Here is a 15,655-nt window from a genome sequence, read left to right on the forward strand (position 1 = left end):
ACTATGTACAATTGTAGACATACTGTTTCTAACTGTATGTCTATTTATGTGTAGTACACTGAGAGCTATGTAAACCGGAGTCAAGTTCCTTGTTTGTGAGCACACACTTGGCCAATAAAGCCGATTCTGAATCTGGTTCTTCTGATGGTTCTTAAATTAGCAGGTTAAAGGTGCACTATGTAGTTTTGGGGCCATCTTTCTAGCTCTGAGAAGAGCTTGTTTATACACTTCTGGAAAAGATAAATATTTCTGATTTGTATTATTACCTCATTAAAATTTGGAGTTTGACTTTTTTTTTTTCTACAAAACTACACAGTGCCCCTTTAATACTTTTGTGGGAGTGCAAATCAGACCGGACTTTGATTGCAGACATGAGAGAAATCTTAAAGTCGTACGAACAGACAGACAGATTCAGTTTAAGCGTCAGTTATTTTGTCTCGCACAGGAAAAATAAAAACACGTTTGCTGCTTCAAATAACAGTTTTATCAACCTTACAAGGACTTTCAGTCGTTCAAATACAAGTACCTATTTGAGATGCAAATGTATGCAGCAATGTACCACAAAACAAAAAAAAATCTAATCAGAATATTTACTCCTTGGAGAGTTTCCAGCATGTTTTCCTTAGTGACTGCACTTACAAGAATCCGTCACTGGAAACCAATTCTACCACGTGCCACGGTGGCATGACATGAAAAGCATCCAAAGATGTTGAAAATAAATATATATGATATCAAATAAAAGGAAAATCTAGTTAAAGCTGTACGACCACGCTATGTACACATCCTGAATGCAGCGAGTGCAAGAGAGTCAGATGGACGGCAGGCCTATAGCTCAAACGGACCGCCGTCTGGCTTCTCACCGTCTTTGCCGCCTGTTTACACAAACACACACACACACGTACTCACACACACAGACCCACAAGCCGTCATTATGAGTCGGTTAAATATGCTCCGCTAAGTGTATGTTCTGGTAACACACCACCCACACAGACAAACAAAACAAACACACGCACACAAACAGTCACGGGCTGCATTAAAGTGTTAGTGTGCGGTAGCGTGCCCGGAGACCGAGTGAGATTCATTGCGACATCACCGTTTGGCTCCATGTACATAACGTCTGAGGGCCGGTTCAGTGACGGAGAGAGAGAGAAAGAAGGGGGGGGGGTATCTCATTGTACATCTAATTGTGTTTGTCACAATCTCTCTGTCTACTCCCTAACACACACACACACAAACACAAACGCATACACACTCTGGTGGTGTCTTCTTAAATCAATCCCTCTGTCTCGTTAAGGTCACAAGATGAATAGTTACATTTAAAAGAGAAGAGAGCGAGCGAGCGAGCGGAGGGAGTGAATGACTGAGAGAGTGCAAATGTGAGAAGGAGATGAGCGAGAGGAAGAGGGGAAGTGATAGAGGAGGGAAAGGACGGAACAGGAAGCTGAGAGTAAGGGGGAAAAGAAGAGTGTGATGTAAGAATACGATTGTTTTTTAGGATTTTTGTCTTTCTCTCTTCTATTCTATTCTCTCTCCTCTTCTTCACCTTTTTCCTACTTGCTTGCTTCCTTTGGGAGCAGACATTCCCATGGTAGATGGGAGGAGGGGAAAAATTGAATGAAGGAAGCTATTTATGGAAACATACATCATATGTGTGCAAGTGTGAAGCGTGTCTATTGCGTGTGTGTGCCTGTGTGTATGTGTGTGGACCTTAGTGTGCACCTGTATGTTTGTTTCCTGCAGTCACAATCAGGGGGGGAGCTGCTCTGGCCTGGTCCGAGCTCACAATGTGTCGTGTGTGTGTGTGTGTTTGTGATCACGTGCATCTGTTTGACCTCTCCTCCCGGGCACACATTACTACAACACCCAGGGCACCGTTCAATTAGCCTCCCTGCCCCCCCAGCAGAGTGTGTGTGGATAAATGTGAGAGTGTGCACATATGCATGCATGTGTGGGTGTGTGTGTGTTGGGTTGTAAGAGGGCGGGGTGTCGTTGAAAAAAGGTAAGGAGAGAGACTGATATAGAAACACAGGGACAAAGGGACAAATGTGCGTTTCTAAGACACTCCCTGCAGACACACGTACGTAAAGCTGCAACGATTAATCGACTGCTTGTCAACTGTTAAATGAATCACCAACTATTTCGGGGTTTCCGCAAGTGTATTGCATGCCAGGCTGCCCGCTGGGCCTTCGCATAGCTGAATTGTTTATTAATGTATTTTAAAGATCTTTTTAAACTAAAATGTGTTATAGAAGAAGCAAACTCTCTTAAAGGTGCACTATGTAGTTTTGGGGAAGAAATTCTAATGAGAGGAGAAAGACCTTCTGCCAAACTTCTCATGACTGAATAAACTGAATAAACAAACTGACCTTAAAGGACAACATCATTTCACACTGTTTTACTTTGTTTATATGTGGCGGACCCTGCCACCTTTCTAGCTTCAAACAGTGTTCTGGGGACCTTACATTCCTCTGAGAACAGCTTGTTTATTCACTTATGGCCAATGGTTTTTTTTATAACCTCATTAATATTGTAAATATCCAAATTCTGAGTCTGAATTTCTTCTCCAAAACTACAAAATTCCCCTTTGAGGAACAACTCAGTGTGTAGGTTGTTGAGAGAAAGAGAAAAAAATTTGAATAAAAAAAAACAACAACATCTGACTGAAATGTTGTTTGCTGTTTTAGCTCCTGTCTCTTTAAGGCCCCTACTCCTGAATACCCAGTCTTCTCTGATTGGTCAGCTCACACACACCTGAGCAAGCATGGCTAACAACAACAGAGCAGCTGTGCTGAATCAATTCTTACATGTCAAACTAGCTGCTAGACATAAATTATGCAAACGTGAGACTCTGACGTAGTGTGATGTCACAAAGTCACAGAATTAAAGGATGAGGTCTCTACTGTGACAGCAGACTATTTTGGATCGTGGACAAAACAAGAGTTGAAGACGTCACCCTGGTCTTTAGGAAACGCTGACCGTAGACCAAACAACTAATCGATCAATCGAGAAAATAATCGATAGATTGATAGTCGGAGAGTCGGTTGCATCCCTAATACATACACGTATGTCCAAATTCAGAATCTGAATAAATGACTCACACTCTGCCATAAACTTCTCAATAATGAATCTCCTCTTCCTCCTTCCTCACTGCCTATAAATAGCGATATGACAGAGTTAAAAGCAGAGGAAGAATCGGGGGGTTAGAGAGAGAGAGAGAGACGAGGATGCGATGCTCTCTCGCCGCTCTCCCCTTCATCTTTCTAATGTTTTCTTTGTCCTCAGTCTCTCTCTCTCTTCTGCCTCCCCTGTGTTTCTCGCTCTACCAGTGGTTCTGCATATGCTTGCTTTTTTATTATCTGTCTAGGTGCGTGTGTGCGTGTGTGTGTATACACTGTAATGGGGACAGTAGTAGGTCGTAGACGCCGATGTCTGGCCAAGAAAAGGCAGGCGAGGCCCCCAAAGTACACCGCTGGAGCCAAATGACGCACGCACACACACACACACACATGCACGCACTTCTGCTGGCCTTTTCTTAACCTTGTCCATCAGTGCTCCATCCAGTCCTCATGTCCCCTTCCATCCCACCTTCCTAAAGCCCCGGCCTGTTTCTCACTGATATATTTCTGCGCTGTTAAGCCTTCCTCTCCCCGTCCTTTCCTCCTGTACCTCTCTGGTATCACCGTCCCCTCCTCTATCTCGCTCTCGTTTTTCCCCCCCCCCTATTTTTCCTCCTCTCCGCTCTTTTCCCCGCCTGCTCCTCCGACTCCTCCGCTTTCTCGCATCTCTCCTCAGTCCACCTTTCCCTCGCTGAGTCCGCCCCATCAATCATCCTCTATCTCTATCACGCCATCTCCATTCAATAGCGAATGAGATGCCGCATCAGCAAACGCACGAGGACACCGACAGCAAGAGACGAGAGTATGAGAGGGGATGAAAAAAAAAGGAAAAAAAAGGAGTTGGACGGGATGGAAATATATGGAAGCAGAGAGAGAGAGAGAGAAAGAGAAAGAAAGAAAGAAAGAAAGAAAGAAAGAAAGAAAGAAAGAAAGAAAGAAAGTGTCCTGTGGGCACAGACATGATTGAAAAGCGTGAGTGGTGAGGAATAAAGGAGAGAAAGCAAACAACAGCGAGGAAGAGAGAAGGGCAGAGACGAAGAGCATAGGAGCGCTGAGTGAGGGAGAGAGCGAGAGAATGACAGAGGGGTGTGAGAGTATTGCGGTATTTTCTTCTCCTGAGCGTTGTGTATGTATGCTCTGCCGAAAGTAGGTTAGTGGTAGAACACACACACACACACATATGTAAAGGGAGGGGGGAATAAAAGGAGGAGAGTGGGCGGAAGACGATACATCATACTGTCACATACAGTATGAGTGTATATACGTGTGAAACTGACACACAGCACTGTATAAAACACTGCAGCCCTCACACGCTTCCATATATTGACACACTTCGTACATAGCTGCGCCACCGCATGAGCATATGTGCATGTATTTTTAAGATCTCACACATGTCTCGCAGTTGGGAGTCTTTAAATCTGCTTTTAGGCATGAGCAGACACACGGTTTGCAACAGAACGGCCCTGTCAAAATGTCCGCCCCTGCCTCTCTACGCCCCCTCCCTGAACCTGCCATATTGCAAATTCAAGCACACATATTCATACATGTACTGCGCACACATGGACCGACACTAGACTTCACTTCACTAAACTGCACTTGTCTGCCAATGGAGTCCAGACCAGCTGCTACCCTTTGGGAAGGTGCCAGCCTCCCTATTAAAAAAAAACAAACAAGCATGATAGTGTGGGCCTCCTCTGACACTCACTATCTGCTCGGTTTATTTATTCTTATTTGTTTACTGTGATACATTCACTGGGAATATTTGCGAAGGGATAGAAGGCAAAATAATAGTGCACAACGTTATCTTCAGAGTGACAAGTAGAGCTGCAACTATTGACGACCAATTGAAAGAAAACTGCAAACTATTTTTATAACAGATGAATCGTTTCAGTTATTTTTTAAGCAAAAATGTCAAAATGTTGCTGGTTCCAACTCCTTAAATTTAAGGATTTGTTGTTTTACTTTGTCATTTATGACATTAAGTAAAGAGTCATTGGCCATCACAGATATGTGGGTATATACGTTATAATATATTTTGTGTACGTTGTCTGAAATGTGCCAATATGAAACCTTTTTTTTCCCAGGTCGTAATGCGGTAAAAGTCTGCTTTAGGTAATTTCTTTAATCAATAGTCGGTTTCCTTAACAATCGGTTTATCATTAATTAATCATTAAGCACGTTTTTTTTCCCATTAGCAAACTGACATGATCTATGATCCACACCAAGTTACATGATTGATAAACTTAATAACCCAAAATAATGACAACTGGGCCAACAAAATCCAACCTACAGTACACTGATGCTATTAAATGGCTAAAATGCAGTAATATCAGTTTTTTTTAATGAAAAATGACTTGTTGTTTAAATAAAAGATACTTTTTGATGTATTTGAACTCATGTGTGATTGTCAATAATTACATTTTTAATGGGTTAAATTCTTAACGACGTTTAATCGATTTATGACTAATCATTAACATCCCCATCACAGACATATGGGCGATGCTGTATACTGTACGTTGTCTGATGTGCCAATATGAAACCTTTTTTTTCCCCAGAGCATAATGCAGTAAAAGCGTGCTTAGGGTTGTTTGTAATTATTAAATTCACAGTGAAGTTTACTGTTTCGGTGAGGTGATGTGAATTTGGAAAATCAGCCAGTAGATAAATATCTGAATTATTTTTACTCCCTAGTACTGGTATCAGCATTAGTCAGACTCTAAACAATTATGTATGAATGCACTTTGCTTGTGCTGCATGTTGGTGTTCTGTGTTGCTTTAAAGGACAAAGGGAAAAAGAAAACGGTTATAAAAGTGAAACTCATAACTTCCCTGTCAGCTGTTTTATATGCCTCATTCCCTCTCTCTCTCTGTCCTGTTACATTATGCAGCAGAGCACTGGCCGAACAGCTCAGATGATTACTTCATTTGCTTGTCACTTTTCCCTCAGAAGCGCTGATTTGATAAAATGAATGGGATTAAGCACTGTGGTTGAAACCTATCTAATTATTCTGATAATCAGCAGCCATGGAAGATAAGCGACATGGTTGAAACGCTTCACTTTACTCCCGCATTATGTATTTTAAATGGGATCCCACGAATCACAGTCAGAGTGTCTCTTTGCATATTGAAATACTGCCTTGCATTTTCGAACTAAGCAACACTGTCACGTGTAATATAGGAATGCTACATGTATGAATTGTTTTAATTTCAAAATAAAACCAAGCTCCAGCCGATGATCCTGAAAATCTAAAACAGTCTTGAAATCACCGAGTGATTCTATTTTTAAGCCAAGAGAAAATATCCTAAATACTCCATGTGGTGTTTACGTTCTTGGCAGTAATTATAGGACATTTTCACATATATTCTATCTTAAGAACGCTCCTTTGGCAGCGGGGTATTGGGAATATTCCTCCAAAAACACAAACAGACGATTCTTAGCCAAAGCCAAGACAGAACCTGTGGTCGAAAAACGCTGTCTGACATGACACCCGAACCAAAAACACGCCCATGCCTCTCAGTGCTCCGAAACATTCACTGATTCTACATTTATCCCACTTTGGCACCATGTTTGACCGCGTTGCCAAACAAATGGGAGTGCCCGAAGGCCAGTTTAGCCCTGCTTGGCCTCTCTCAGTCTGATTTAGCATCAATCAGACTGTGTATCATCCTTACAGACGCCCACTTCTCCTGCCTGTTTATTCCATACGGCATATGTTGAGTCTCTATCTCACCCCTGCCACTGCCTCACCCTCACCACCCACATATAGCCGAGTTGACACTTTGCACAAGATGCTGACGGTGGTGTGTGTGTGTGGAATATCAGTGTAGCATGTGACTGTGTTTTTTTTCTTTTTTCCTTTTCACATTAGCTGTATCTTCAGGGAGGCAGCCCAGGTGTGTTTGTATGAACGTGCGTTCGTACACGTCAAAGAACCTGCTGATTTAACCGCGTGCCAGCTTTTTCACTGCCAATGTGTGTGTACTGTATGTAAGTGTGTGTTGTGTGTGTGTGTGAGTGCGTGCCAGCACACCCCGCAGGTAGAGTGCAGGTTTCCAGCAGAGTTTGTCTAGTAACAGCCGCAGCACATGACTAAAGAACACGGCCGCGAAAAAAATCAATCCATCACAAACTCTCTCTCTCCTCACTCTTTTTTATTTTTCTCTCTGTCCACGTAGTCCGAATCCCCAAAATAGCTCCGCTCCACGTCACTGCAACCCCTCCACACATGCACACCAGCACGCACGCATTCTCAAAGACACACACTTTACACAAACACACACACACACTCTTCCAAACTAGCCTGCGACTGAAACTGAATAATTCAACAGAGCCAGAACGCACAGCTAAGAGAAAGGGGAATGAGAGAAATGCAGAGGGAAAGGAGAGGGAGGAACAAAGGCAACAGCAAAAGAGATAAACATGATCTTCGATTCAACGTGCACGTAGGTGCGTACAGTTAACGTGGATCAAAGAACGCGCTACGTCAGATTCCAACAGTTCAGAAATCCAGGATGTTTATCTACACGAGTAAACTAGAGCTGCAACAATTAGTCGATTAATCGATAAGTCAGTGGAGACAAACCAACAATTGTTTCCGTCAATTTTTTAAAATGTCAAAAATTTCCAGCTTCGTGAACGACCAAACGGTTAAAGCTGCTGTAAGCGTTGCCGTCAGCTTACAATCCCCTCCCCCCTCTTTACATCACCACATGAATGTGCAGCGGCAATCGCTGATAAGACACAGCTGCAAACTGGAAGATCAGGACCGCCTCTTTATGGAGTTCTCTGTCCAGGTTGGATGCGTTAGAGACACGGGTTACTGACCAAACACTCCATAACAGTGATTACTGTTGGAGTATAGAGCCATTTAAACATTATTTTAACACAAATACATCACTTACAGCAGTTTTAATAGTGGAAATCATCAGCATATTTATCGATAATGAAAATATCAGCGGTTGCAGCACTTACATGTCAGATCTTTTTATAGGCTGTAAATATTAATCGACCATTAAAGACACCTAAATTGGTTCATGGCGCCGTAGCAATTGCCTGGCTCTTTTTCTGTACTTTTAGGGGCTGGGTGGTATGGCCTTAAAATAATATCACAATTCACATTACATAACACAATACGTCATAGATTTTAAAACCAGGAAAAGACAACAATGGTGACATATCACAATGTAACATTTATAAATGTGTCCAAATGATTTAAGATGTGTATGATTAAGACGACTAGATCAACTGTAAAACATATGCACATGTGGTGTGACAGAGGCGGCAGCAGCTATTGATACCCATATTTCTATTGAAATTTATGCCCTAGCTGCTACACAGCAGCATGTTTCCATATTGATTTTGCTTCCATTTCTCAATTGCCATATATGTTACAAGGGCACCCATCTGCAGTATATCAAAAAACAGCGAGCACGGTGCATTTATCAGATTTGAGGGGATCAATGTACAATCAACAGCGTAGCTTGTCATTTTCTGCTGTTGTTGGCGAGACATTTCTCCCCAGCACTTTTACATGTGTTAAAACCTGAGACATAAAAACATCAGGTTTTTTTTGTAAAATGAAGTGACACAACACTAATAAACTAAGGGGTTTGTTCACAAAGGAAACATATTATGCTCATTTTCAGGTTCATACTCTTACCTAAGGTTACTAATAGAACAGATTTACATGGTCGCATCAGTTTTTTTCAGCACTGTATCCCCCCTCTGTCTGAAACGCTCTGTTTTAGCTCCCGTCTCTTTAAGGCCCATCCTCCCAAATACCCAATTTTCTCTGATTTGTCAGCTCACAAACGCCTGAGCAAGCACCACTACCTGTGTCTTCTGTCAGCTTAATTTTTACGCTAGGCATAAATTATGCGAATGTGTGACATGGTGACGTAGTGTGATGTAAAGAAATCACAGAATTAAAGGCGTGGCTACTGGCGAGGCGTTTCAGGAGCAGTGTTTTCTTTGGGAGATAGGAGCTCACGTTGGCGTGGACCTCGGGCTTTCTAACTTTCAAGACCTTTTACATGCACAGGAACCTATAAAAAAACACATAATAGACTCCTTTAAAAAAGACAATGGAAAATAAATTTCAGTTCAATACGTTTAAATGTTGTGGTCCGAATGTTTATAATATTGTGTAAAAAAGAAAAAAAATGAGATGCTTTTATTCAGTTCATCTGTGGAGCTCTTCACATTGTGTAACACAGTACACTTGTTATTACTTTCTGTGCCCTTTTGAAATGCTGATAATAAAATATAAATTCAGCCTGCAAACAGGAAGAAGGACAGAGACAGAGACAGAGACAGAGAGAGAAAGGGGAAATGTAGATTCCTAACTACCTCCAGTGACCTCAGTGTTCCTCCACCTCTGTGTAAGAACACTGTGGGAGGACAGACAGATATATTTCAGCACACACACACTCACGTGGACACATACACCCCCCCAGACAAGGTAAAACAACAATGCTCTCCTGCCCATGATCATTATCACAATGATGATTTCAAGTCCTTCCCTTTTAACCCTTTTAAATACTCCCTTTATTTTGAAAATATTTTTCTAGAGACAACAGGACAGATGAAAAACACATACAGCACATAATGAGAAAAATAAAATGGATTTGTGAAAGTGTGAAGAAAAACAATCTAAATAGATTAGGCTTTCTTATTAGCTTGGTTTTGCTTCTAGTTCCGTGTGTGTGTGTGTGTGTGTGTGTGTCGAGTTTGCCTGTAGGGACTCAGGATACAGATCAATTCACACATTTATTACCAGACAGTCAAAGGTATGAGGTAGGCAGATTGAGCCCAGAGGGTGCACACACACACACACACACACACACACACACACACACACACACGCACTGAGCGGGAATCATAGCACATATGCAGACAAACACACTCCCCATTCACTTCTTATTGCCAACAATTATGAGCAAACTAAACAAGACTTGCAGCTGTCAGGATGTTCTGCAAAATATCCCCACAACTTCAAACAAACGCTTTGAATTTGCATCACAAAAGGCGAAAGCGGCCAATTAGAGGACAAGACGCGGCGGAGGAGAGCGAGCAGAGCAGCGGCGGCGGGGAGGAGAGAGCGTGAGGAGGAGAAAAGAAAGAGAGTGATGGATAGGATTTGAGTGAAAGAGAAAAAGTACAGGTAGCGAAACGTGAGAGGAGACGACAAAACTTCACTTCCTATCAATCAGAGGGGGAGTGAAAAGGAGAGAGGGAGGGGAGGGAAAGGGCAGGGGAGAAAAAAGGACATGGGGAAAAAAAACTGTGTTTGTGTTGGGTGGGGTGGTGTAAGACAAATCTGTAAAGTCAAATTCTGGGAGGTCGTCTCCTGTTTTTAAACAAGAAACTAGTCTTCACATGGTGAACCATCACATTTTACAGTGAAGGCTTGGTTAAGATCAGGGCTCTGATTCGGGGTTAGGGATGTGGCTGTTATGGTTAGGTAAGTCTCTAAGGAAATATTGTATGTTTTGTCTAAGTGTAAGGGATGTTGCTAATGACTTATATCACTGACGATTACATAAGAGATGTTCTGATACCGTTTAGCTGTATACTACTAACCCTGTATGGATGCTGTGTTAGGGATTGAGCCCAACCGGGACTTGGACGCTGGCTACTTGTGCGGAAAAAAATCTGTTAACTTGCACGCTGGTGTACAGGATGCTGCTGGGAAGTAGCACGGTGACGTTTCCAAATAAGAAGTTATGTGGTATGGGATCAGGTTGAGGGTAGCTATGAGGGTCGCAACATTTAATCGACTAGTCGGCTAATCCGGCTGCAGTGTAGTTGGCAGTGTTTGTCTCTCCACCGCTTTGTGTTAAATGATTTATATGCAGACGGGCAGTTTGATTCTCTCTCTCTCTCCTTCTCTCTCCATTGTTTCTCATTAGTCTCTCACCCTCTATAATGTCTCTGTCTTACTGACTCCCCCCCTCCTTTCTCTGCTTTCTCTGTCATTCAATAGTCCATCTCTCTGTTCTGTATCTCCCGTCCAGCTGCATATCAGAGGCAGGGCAGACGCAGCTTTTTACCTCATCACTCTCACTCTTCGCTTTCCTTTTTTCGTCCTCCACGCTAGAAAAGTTTATGTTATCCCACAAAGCACAAACACACACAGCTACCTTTTAATATACTGCATTTAACCCCATAAAGACATCTTTTAAAAAAAGAAAAGAAGGTTTTGACGCTTACTTATTTTCCCCCTCTGTTAGCATTGCGGCAACACAGACAGTAATGTAAATGACTACGCACACACACACACACACACACACACACACACACACACACACACACACACACACACATATATATAGATGCTCCATGATAATGCTGTAAACTTCCTTAACAAAACAAAACATCTCAACGTCAGACTGGAGACCACAAGAGGAAAGAGGGTTGAGAGAGCTCTTTTCAAGCAGCTCCTGTTATTTTTAGGCTGCCCTGATGCAAAAGATCAAGATTCGTGGCTGTGACCGGATTGAGGAGAGACAGAGAAACGCCATAGAAGTGGAGTGTGTACCGCTGCATGCGTGTGAAAAGAAAGGCAGCATAGGAATGACCGTGACAGACTTGTAAACAAATGAATAAGCACATTAAAACACGCAAATCCTGTCCACACACACACACACACACACTGAGCTGATGTAAAGTCTGTGTAGTTATCAGCTGACAGTTGCAAGCTGGAGAAAGGCCAATAAATAATTTAGATTCTGCAGTGAACGTAGATCACTGACTCTCCACATCCACCCAAAAACACCCAGGTCCCTCTCTCTCCCTCTCTCTCTATCTCTATCTCTATCTCGCCCTCCCTCTGTTCCTGGGAGTGTTTCACTTTCCCCCTGACTGTCCCTCCTAATCACTTATACGTATCCCTGTTATATGTTGCAAAGGCGGTGAAACACGACTATTCTCCATGGTAGCCTGGTCAGGCACACTAACAAAGGGAGAGTACCAGCCTGAGTGCTTATGGCATGCAGTATTCAGCATGTTTTTTTTTGTTTTTTTTTTGTCTGATTGCAGATGAAATGCATTCATTTAAAAATGCGCTCTGATGCAGCGGCCTCTGTCTGTACTCACCACGCTCCGGTCTCACTCAACATCCCGCCCACAGAAATCTGATTGCTTACATGTCACAAATCTGAATCTGAACTAATGAGCAACTAAAGCTTCAAAATAAATGTTGTAGAGTAAAAAGTATAACATTTTCCTTGAGTTCATTTTTATTGAGTAATGTTAAGCATTTATTTATATGGGTTCCAATTTTGGTTATCGTCTCCGTGATTGCTAATAATCTGTGTGGTATCGGCCCTGAAAAAGCCAAGTCAGTCGATTCCTAAAAAAAATCCTACAGACACACACACACACAAAGATCTGACGATATGTCATTGTACTCCCCAAAACAATGTGATGACACAACCGCAAAGTAACACATCAAACCAACCTGCACTCGTCTGCAACCATTGTCGGCCAGTCACAACTTATACTACAAGAATACTAAAAATCCTTTATGATTGACACGTCTTCATACAACACAGTTACCACTCTTTGGTTTGATGATAGCATGGGTATGTGGTTAAGGCAATGGCAAATTTTAACATCCTGTCCACATACACGAGGGAGGGTGACCGCTCAGTGAAGCAACTGAGCGTAGAAGAGATCGAACCCTCGAGTCTTGAATGGTCATTTGATATCTCATTGATTCTGGATCATATGCAATCAGAAGTCAAAGTAGGAGATTAGGCCACAACTACTCAACACAAAACCCACTGCACGCACAGTATATGCACAAACTAACTGATTGAATGCTCAGAACGTTTTGTAACACCTTTCACATCCGATCATTATAAAAGGTCGGTTAATTTATAAAACACATTCCTCGTATTATATTTCATATTGAGCCCGTTGTTGCTATAGATAGCTAGAACAAATATCGACTACCTCTCCATTTACAACAGAGGGGGGAAAACACACTTAGGCGTACGCTGATGACGCAGACAACACCATATGGTGTGTGTGTCGTGATTGTGTGCATGTGTGCATGTGTTTGTTTGTGTTTATGTAGATTCTCGCAGGGGCTAAAATGAGTGTCCTGCAGAGGTGCACATCATGGACGAAGCTGACACTTAATACATCGCAGGGTTACATGGTTTACACTAACTCCAGCGTATGACACCTGATACGCATTCGACAAGGTCAAATGGGCATTTAGGGTGAAAGGTCAGCTGGACTGCTGGTGGGGGTTTCATTTCTAAGGTCCTATAGGATGACCCTTTTAGTTTCAACTTTCCCCCAACATGTAACACGATGTGCTAGTTATGAGCGCATTACAAGGACGACAGCACAATCACTTTTTATGTTATAAACTTGGTACATGGCCTGTGCAGTTAGGGCTGCAGCGATATAAACGTTTCAAGGTATACAGTGATATTAAAACTGACAGTTATCATACAGTGTTTATGTACTGTGGTGAATTCGAACATATTACAGTTCTTCAAACAATATATTTCAAGGTGAAATTGATGAAAATGCATCATGATTATCAAAGTTTATTTGTCAATAGTATGGAAAGAAAACTGTCAAAATGTAAAAAGATGTTTTAATTGTATATTTCTGTAAATGTAATAAATTGTGTTGAAGTACCAGTGGAAGTATTCATTCTTAACAAAAATGAAATTCTAGCTTTGTTTGTATCTTGACACTATGTCTAAACGTTTCTGTTTACCAAACTCAGTTGGAAAGATAAATACGGACAGTAATTGTATTTAACGAGGCGCTATTTGTCTACCACTTGTTTCAAAAAAGAAAACGGCGCAGTAGCAGGCCTGAACTCTGTAATGCTAATTCTAATTAAACAACCAAATATCTGTCTGCTCTATCTAAATGTGGATGTGAGAGAATAGTTATTTATATGGTGCTCCCATGGGTCCAGAGTCAGTTCACAACTAAATAAAGCTGCGGGTCATAATTCTGCTGAATAGTGAATCCACTGAGACTCATACATCTGGTGAATCAAAAAGGTGGTTCTGTCTCCATTCAGGGAAACATCAGTCGATTAAATCCGGCAAATCGACACGGATTACGTAACGCTTCTGCTGCAGGTTCGAATGAATCAGTCATGTTTGCTCTATATTTTGAAGAACTGTGACTCAGATTTACTTTAATACTGACCATGAAACATTCAATGAAGGACAAGTGTTAGATAAGAAAATCATCTTGGTTTGACTTCCTTAATGTTCAGCATTTGCCAGTATGAGCCTGATATTCATGTTTTCCAACATGTTATAAACTATAAAGCAGGAATTTCTATTAATTTAATTTATGATCATACAGTACAGATACAGTGGGGGCAGTGGTAAAGAGAAGCAAGCTTGTGGCCAGAGGGTTGAGGGTTCAATCCCTCAGACCGGCAGGATTTATCTGAGGCAGTGAGGGGCATTCCTGACATGCTGTCAGTGAACCCTCAATGAATAAATAAAGGTGATTCAGGCTATAGGGGGGATTGCTAGTGTGTTGAGAAAGAGCCGGAGCATGTAAAAAGAATGGGGATCCAAATCCACATATCACATATCTACAAAACATTACACGATAGAGGTAAAATGACCTCTTTTTTCAAACCCAAATGGCCGCTCTCCCCATTCGAGCTCACCGTCAGTGAGGATATCCTTGTGGAAATTGCTGGGTGCCACTCTGAGGGTTACTTGCCGGCAGTGTTGTACTGTATGATATAAACTACTTTAACACAGCGCAATGGACAGTTACGACACCTTCATGACAACATGGTATATCTAGAGTCCACATCTTCCCTCATTCGCTCCAATACCAAATTTCTATCATTCATTTGGACCAGTTTCTGCAAACCACCCGTACCCTCACCACTGCCTAGCCAGTGGCTGCAATTCCAGATCACGTTTCAACATTTGTAATCGTGACACCAGTCAATATTTAAGTTTGAGACAATTAACGTCCGTGTTTGTGTCTGACGAACCCTCTGGACATCTCCAGTCATGTTCGTGGCGACAAAAAGGAGTACTTTATGCCGATACATAATTTTTTCCTAACTCTAGACAGGAGGTTTTTGTTCCTAGTCCTAACCAGACCTTACGTACATCATTGTCACAAGATAAAATTGACAATTGAACCTAAAAAAATGTTAAGTTTCAACATAGGCTATGCGTGTTTGGCAGAAACATTTATTCTGGTGATTGGGTTGCACATTTCAGTTTTGTTTGGTTTGGATCGAACTGATGAGACACTGAACATCCTGACACACAGTGGTGCAGTGACGCCTGGATTTACCTGAGATGACCTTATGATTGATACTGTCACTACATCACCTCTCGCAGAGTGAGGACTTCCTCAGGGACTCAAGCGTTAGGTCATTTCGTCGGACCAAATCCATTCAACAGACAGTTGAACATGATTCAGGCCAAAATAACTAAATCCTTACCAATAAATGGGTGGTTAAATATCTTATTATTAAAGGTGCACTATGTAGTTTTGGGGAACACATTTTAATCAG

The 15,655-nt window shown here is 41.9% G+C and overlaps 1 protein-coding gene across 14 annotated transcripts in view; it reads right to left on the reverse strand.

Annotated features, from left to right (window-relative positions):
* The window catches only part of cacna1aa (calcium channel, voltage-dependent, P/Q type, alpha 1A subunit, a), an 85,998-nt gene that overhangs the window by 64,776 nt on the left and 5,567 nt on the right, over positions 1 to 15,655 (reverse strand). The window lies entirely within an intron of this gene.

The sequence above is a fragment of the Pagrus pagrus genome, assembly GCF_965226575.1.
Source record: "Pagrus pagrus genome assembly, chromosome: 13".
In the NCBI taxonomy this organism is placed as follows: Eukaryota; Metazoa; Chordata; class Actinopteri; order Spariformes; family Sparidae; genus Pagrus; species Pagrus pagrus.